The sequence below is a fragment of the Protopterus annectens genome, chromosome 2.part2, assembly GCF_019279795.1.
Source record: "Protopterus annectens isolate FY-2018-M chromosome 2.part2, PAN1.0, whole genome shotgun sequence".
In the NCBI taxonomy this organism is placed as follows: Eukaryota; Metazoa; Chordata; order Ceratodontiformes; family Protopteridae; genus Protopterus; species Protopterus annectens.
Window position 1 is genome coordinate 526,317,373 of NC_056730.1, and position 7,013 is coordinate 526,324,385.

The 7,013-nt window shown below is 33.5% G+C and overlaps 1 pseudogene; it reads right to left on the reverse strand.

The window, feature by feature from the left end:
• Window positions 1-4,469: 4,469 nt before the first annotated feature.
• LOC122796067 lies at window positions 4,470-4,622 on the reverse strand (annotated as a pseudogene).
• Window positions 4,623-7,013: the final 2,391 nt, after the last annotated feature.

Here is a 7,013-nt window from a genome sequence, read left to right on the forward strand (position 1 = left end):
AGGAATATTAGCCAGTATGCCAGTATTATTAAGAAGAACTGGGACATTCTAATGACTAGTGAGCAAGTTAGTACAGTTTTGGATTCAATACCACAGTTTATCTTTAGAAATAAAAAGTCTTTGAAGAGACGCCTTTGCAGTCCAAGGGATACTAACATACCAGTCACACAAGGAATAACTACTCCCTGTAGGAAGTGTTCTTTTTGCCCTTATATTAATGATAGTTCCATCTTTTTGCATCCAGATACAGTTGAACAATTTAATTTTAAGATTAAGGGTACTTTTACTAGTATGCATGTGATTTATTTATCCGTATGCAGGGTAAGTAGTAAATTCTATGTCGGGAAGACTGACAGAATGTTACAAGATAGGATTAGGGAACATGTATATCATATAGGCAAGAAAAGCATGTTTCATGTGTTAGCAAAACATGTTGCCAATACTGATAATACACATAGTTTTGGTTTTTCAGTTGTAGGAATGAATTATGCTAGTAAGCGAGGTGGGGATATGAGATTAAGAACTGAAGAAATGGAAGCCCAGTGGAGTATTAGGTTGAGAGTGAATGCAGGGCATGGTTTGAATGATTGTATACCATTAAAACCTGTTTTGAAGGCCAGACCACTACGAAGGAAATGAGTGGTTGGTTATCTATCATATGCCACCTTCATGATCAAATACATCAGTATGATGTGTCTGTGTATTCTTTTATATATTTTTATTAATATAAATATATATATATATTTTTATTATTATTATTATTAGTAGTAGTAGTATTTTTATTTTTATTTTATATTTCTGTGATCAAATATGTGTATTTGTCCTTAGAATTATGCATGTTTATATATTTATATTTCTATAGATCCAATTTTATATATATATTTTAAATGTTTTGAAATGGGTTTTAGGGAGTATACCTTTAAGCTGGGAATTTTTTGTGTCATGTGATCTTGGGTCAATAGTTAAATATGGCATCTTAGGTACTTTGTTTTTATGTCACACCCGAAGAAGCATTTGGTGAAAGCACTTGTGTGTCTTATTAAAAGACTGTTCGTGACCCTGGAGCCTTGCCTGCATTGCTTTTTTGTTATAGGATTCCTGTTTTTCTGCAATGAAGGTACCTGGGGAGTAGTGGTTGTTGTTTTTCAGTGAAATCTAGATGAAAAAATGTTCTAATATAAAAACAATACCAGAAAAATTTTAACTAGATCTGCAAGCACCCATATCCTACAAAGAAATTAGAGATACAATAAAAGAGGGTAAAAATAATAAAGCTCCAGGTATAGATGGCATAATTATGGAGATATATACACTTTTTCCTTCAAAAATACTATCCCTATTCCATAAAACTCTATTAGAAATTCAGTCACAAGCTTTAATACCACCACCTTGGTGATATTCCTTAATCACATCAATCCTAAATGAAAACAAATCCCCAAACCTCTGTACCTCATATAGACCTATAGCATTATTAAATAATGACTATAAGATATGTATGACAATATTAACTAACAGAATGAAAATACCACTATCCAAAACAATAAATAATGATCAAACTCAAACTGGATTTATATATCATAGACACACAGATGACAATATTAAAAGGATAATTTTTCTTATAGATTATGTTAATATAGAAACTAAAGAAACACTCACAATTGGCGTAGATATAGAAAAAGCCTTTGATTCCCTAAATTGGGACTATTTATTCAAAATCCTAATGCTATTTGAATTTCCTGCATCCTTTGTTCATCTCCTAAAGAATATATATACAAATAATTTATCATATGTCAAGTTAGGTCCTTTTACATCTGAATCTATACATATAACAAAAGGCACGAAACAAGGATGTCCCATGTCACCGATTCTATTTGCTCTGGCTATTGAAATATTGGCAGATTCAATTCGTAACAATATAAAAATCAAAGGAATAGATGTTTATGAACAATACAATTCTAAAGTAATGCTGTTTGCTGATAACATATTACTAACATTATCTAATACAAAAGAGACATTAGAAGAATTAGATATACTAATTGACAAATTTCACATGACTTCAGGACTCCATTTCAATAAATCAAAATAAAAAAAATTATTTTTAAATAAAAAAAAAGAACTGCAGACTTAGGGGTATCACATCATAGGGAAACAAGAATCTGCCTTAAAATATCTAGGAGTTGAGTTATGTAAGGATAATAATGAATTAGTCTAAAAAAACTACAATAATATCATCAATACAATTAAAATCTCTGTGGAAAAATTGAACAAAATAATATTAACATTTGAAGATAGACTACAGTTAATAAAAATGTTTTTACTGCCCAAGATCCTATATATAGCCTTGGCAATACAACTGTTACCAGAAAGGAATATACTTAAAGAAATAAATTCATGCCTAATAAAATTTTTATGGTTTCCCAAAAGAAACAAAATAGCTTTAATACATCATATCAGACCATGGAAACAGGGAGGATTAAACTTTCCTGATATAGAAACATATATAAAATCATCAATATCTAAAACAGTCTCATATTAGATAAGTCCAAATTACTCTGCAAATTGAAAAGAATTACTAACTGTAATATTAATAAATGAATTTGATTTACAAAAAATAAATTCAAATAACAGATAAAAACAATTTGCCATGGCAGATATGTGTTAGTATGCAATATAACATAACTAAACCCACTAAAATTCATATGATTAATTATTACATTGACTCATTTAGGAAAATTATTAATAGAAATATAGATTTAAAGATCTGGTTTGATCTTTTAACACCATTTATAGTCACAAAGAACTTTCCACATAAAATATACAGAGAAATTATTAATTCTTGGGAACAGAAAGGACTTGTTTGCTAGCTCCAATGTATCAAAAAACTTAATTTTTTAGATATGCAAGTAATAAAAACAACATACAAAATTCCACAACAGGAGTGGGTAACTTTACACAGTATTCTGTCATATTCACCAGATTTAAGTAGAATAATTAACAATTCTTCACTTAAAGAAATACCTAAATTTACAAAATACATATATGAAATCATATATAATGACTTTGACATGGGAAACAGTATTTCAAAATTGTACAAAATATTGATAAACTATAAAACAACACTCAAAACCTCATATTGGCAATATATAAGAAAAGGACACTCAATACAGTTAACTGAAGATATTAAAGCAAATATCTTATTATCGATAAAATATACATCCTTTACACAATACTAGAAAGTTTTTAATTGGAAATGCTTGCACAGAGCATTCTTATCCTCAGATAGAATTAGTAAAATTAGTTCTTCCATAAAAGGAATATGTTAGAGATGTGAGCAAGTACACAATTCAGATTGGAACCACATTTTCTTTGATTGTTTTAAAATTAAGCCATTTAGGAATGGTATTAATTACTTTCTGCAAGCTTTATTTAATTAATAATTTTATTTAACTAAAACTCTTGTATTATTAAATGTGAATGAAGGTCCTCATTTGAATAGGTCAAACATGTATCTAGTATGGACTATACTTGCAATTTCAAGGAAGTGTATAACAAGAAGATGGAATACAAACACAATACCAACTTTGGAAATCTTCTACAGGCAACTGAAGACCACAGCATTATTGGAAATTGAAATTAAAGAACTAAGAATTTATCCAAAGCCATTTATCAACAACCCTTGGGGAAAAGTCTTATTGTTGATTGACAGTATACAATAATTGATCAGACACTCTGATAATGGATTGGACATACTTATAAAGTAACTGTATACATTAAGATCTGTTATAGTGTCAGGCTAATGTAAATAGTGTACATAGTTATTTAAGATGTTATGTATAAATACTATGGAATTCATTCAAATGTGTTTGAAAAATAAAAGAAATATTTGAGAAAAAAAAAGAAATGTAAATCAGTCTGTTGGTTCTCTCCTTCATATCTTCTTCAATGATGGTGTCTGTGATGTTTCTTGCTGATTCAATACCCGCTTGCACCCTCTGCTGGTGGAGCGACTTCTCTCCATCTTCCCTTTGTCTTGTATCGGTAGCGGCAATTTCGGTAAATCCTATGTCTGGCTAATAGGAACATTCTTCTCTTTCAGATATACATCTGCTGAAATAGCCATTATAAGTGCACTGGAGGTTGTAGAGAGTGCGGTCTCACTCATCACTGGTACATTTACTTCAGCAGCGGCTGTAGGTTGTATATCAGATTTCTGAACAAGATCTAGTTTCTCCAAATTTGCATTGACTGTTGCATTATGTTCTCTGTTTACACGTCCTGACCAAGAAAACACATCCCCTGCATTAATATTAGAGAGGTTTTACTTTAGTTTTAATGGTCTGAAGAAGTAGAGTGTTCTATGAAAGCACTTACCTTTGTATTTATTTGTTTTATTGGCTATTAAAGTCTGATTGCAAACTGCCAACTGCCTACTCAGCACGTTGTTTTCCTAGAATTTTCTTTCATTATTTTTTGCTCTACTCAATAGACAATAAATTATGCAGTTGAGTTTTCCACACTTGGGGAAATTACAGGGGCCAACCCAACTGAAGTGTGCAATGGAAGAGCTTCACCCTGAGGAAACCATCTTCTTGATTGTGTTATTCCTCCGGCCAGGTAAGTAGTAATTGTCTTTGTAATTTCCTATCATAAAGGTATCTTCAGGACTTGCTGCTCCACTCTGTCTAAGTTTTTCTCTTCATAATGCCATGACCCTTGTATGAAAGGTGTTTCTATGGGCATCCTATCCTATCCATTGACAGACACACTCATTGTTTATACTGTCTCAGAGAAACACACAGTACTTCCTACTGCCACCATTTCCTTTGGGTGCAATTAGGCTAAAGGACATTGGAACCTTCAATTTCTTTAAGTGTTTTAGTGTCCAAAACCTTATTCATGATTAAAGCAGAAAGTAAATCTGGCCACCCATTTGGCTCCTTTGTAGTATAAGGTTCAACTGTTTCTACCCTTCTTACAAGGCAGGAGCTTAAATTTGCCCTGTATAAAATATTATTCCCTCATATGTTCCAGCTTCTATTTATAATGTGGAATTTTTAGATAAAATATCTCAGTGGCCTTTTGGTTCAAAGCTTGTAGTCAAGGATGCCTCATTAACTACAAGACAGAGTCTGTTAAAGTTGCTACAATAATTGTGGATAAGTCTGTTTATTGCAGACCACACACACACACACACACACACACACACACACACACACACACACACACACACACACATGCACACACACGCGCACACACTCAGGTCCTTGTGTGTCATCTTGGACCAGAGCATGACAAACTGGCTGAAGTAATTGTACAAATTCAAAACATGACATCAAAAGTTTCCTCACCCATCCTCTGAGATGTGAGGTACTCAGTGCAGGGGGAGATTCAGGTTCCCCCTTAAGAGCTACTTTATCTCAGGTGTAGATTTGTTGTTGCCCTTGATTTTGTTACTGATCACAGGCCCTAATTAGATGGCTTTGGTTGTGCAATCACCAGTGTCATTGTTTCCACTGTCAGTGCCTAAGATGTCATGTACTTGGCACATGCCTTTCAGAAGCGGCATTTTCAGGTACTGTTCATGTCAAGACTTATATTGTCAGTATCAGCACTGATATCTTTTGATGAAGGCTTTCTCAGAATTACATGCCCTGGGATCAAATAGTCTAGCACTGGATTGATATTAAGATTTCTGATGCCAGACCCTTGGGACCCTCACAATATTATAACACCAACTCTGACTGCTCTGGTGACTCTTCTGCCAGCATCAGCCCACATTCTTCAGTTTTATGCTATTTCATATGGAACTTAAGACTAGTTAAAAAAGCTCCTATCAAGAATCCCCTCACTAGTAGACTCACCTTAACTTTCAGCAGCCAAAGGCTTCTTCAATGTCTTCTAACCGCTCTCTGTCAAAAGAATTTTAGAACCTTGCAGCTCTGAGTGTCCTCCTAAGAACCCCAGAAAGGCTCTACAAAAAATAAACATCTTGATTCATATCTGATTGTCCCACAGAGGACTTCAATGAAAAAAAGGGGACAGGTCTTCTCTTTCTCTTCCAGAAGATTCTAAACTTGAGGAATACACTAAATGATGCTGCAGATGGAGGGTGGCCTTCTGAGCCTACCCCATCTTTCAAAAGGAAATCTGAGTGATCTTGTTGTTTTAGTCCACAATCCCGCTGGGTGGTACCATCCTTGATAGCAATCGTTAAACATGCTATTGAAGGTGCTTGGAAGAATCACAGTGGGTGCTCTCATACCTAAACAGGGGCAACAGGTTTAATGGCCTGTAAGGGAACATTCAGTTTAGGTAGAGACTTCCAAAATAGATACTACAGTCTGCGTAGCTTCTCCTTGTACAGCTCCCTCTTCTGAGCCTGGCTGTCTATCCATAAGACAAAATGTTCAAAGTGATGGACAGATTTGGGAAACATGCCTGTCCTTGTGGAGGCAGCAGTCTGTCCTTGTGGCACTGAATATCATACACATAAAGTGTATTTTCAGAAAGACATGGTGGATGAAATGAATCACTTATTAAATGAGGTCCTCAATGTCTGTTGCGAGATAAGCTAATGTCCTAGGTTACTGCCTCTACAACTCAAAGTAGCCTTATGGTCTGAGTCATTTGTAATGCAGAAGGAGGTGATACTAGTGTTTAGCATCATGTTACACTGGTACTCCTGACTGCACCTTACTGGCATAGTCAGGGACACTAAGATGACGTTTTTTTTTTTTCAATAATTTTTATTTTTATTTTTACATTAATAAATGTCACAAATAAAATCTTACAACATGACCATATATATATATATATATATATATATATATATATATATATATATATATATGTTATACATTTATGTCAAATACCACAGGATATAGGTCGTACAACATATCTATTTACACTATGTACATAGATGCTTTCACTGTTAGTTCCACAGTCATATAGACAGTATATACATTCGTAATATCCAAGTTATTATTTAATATCTGAACTTGTATGTGTTCTTT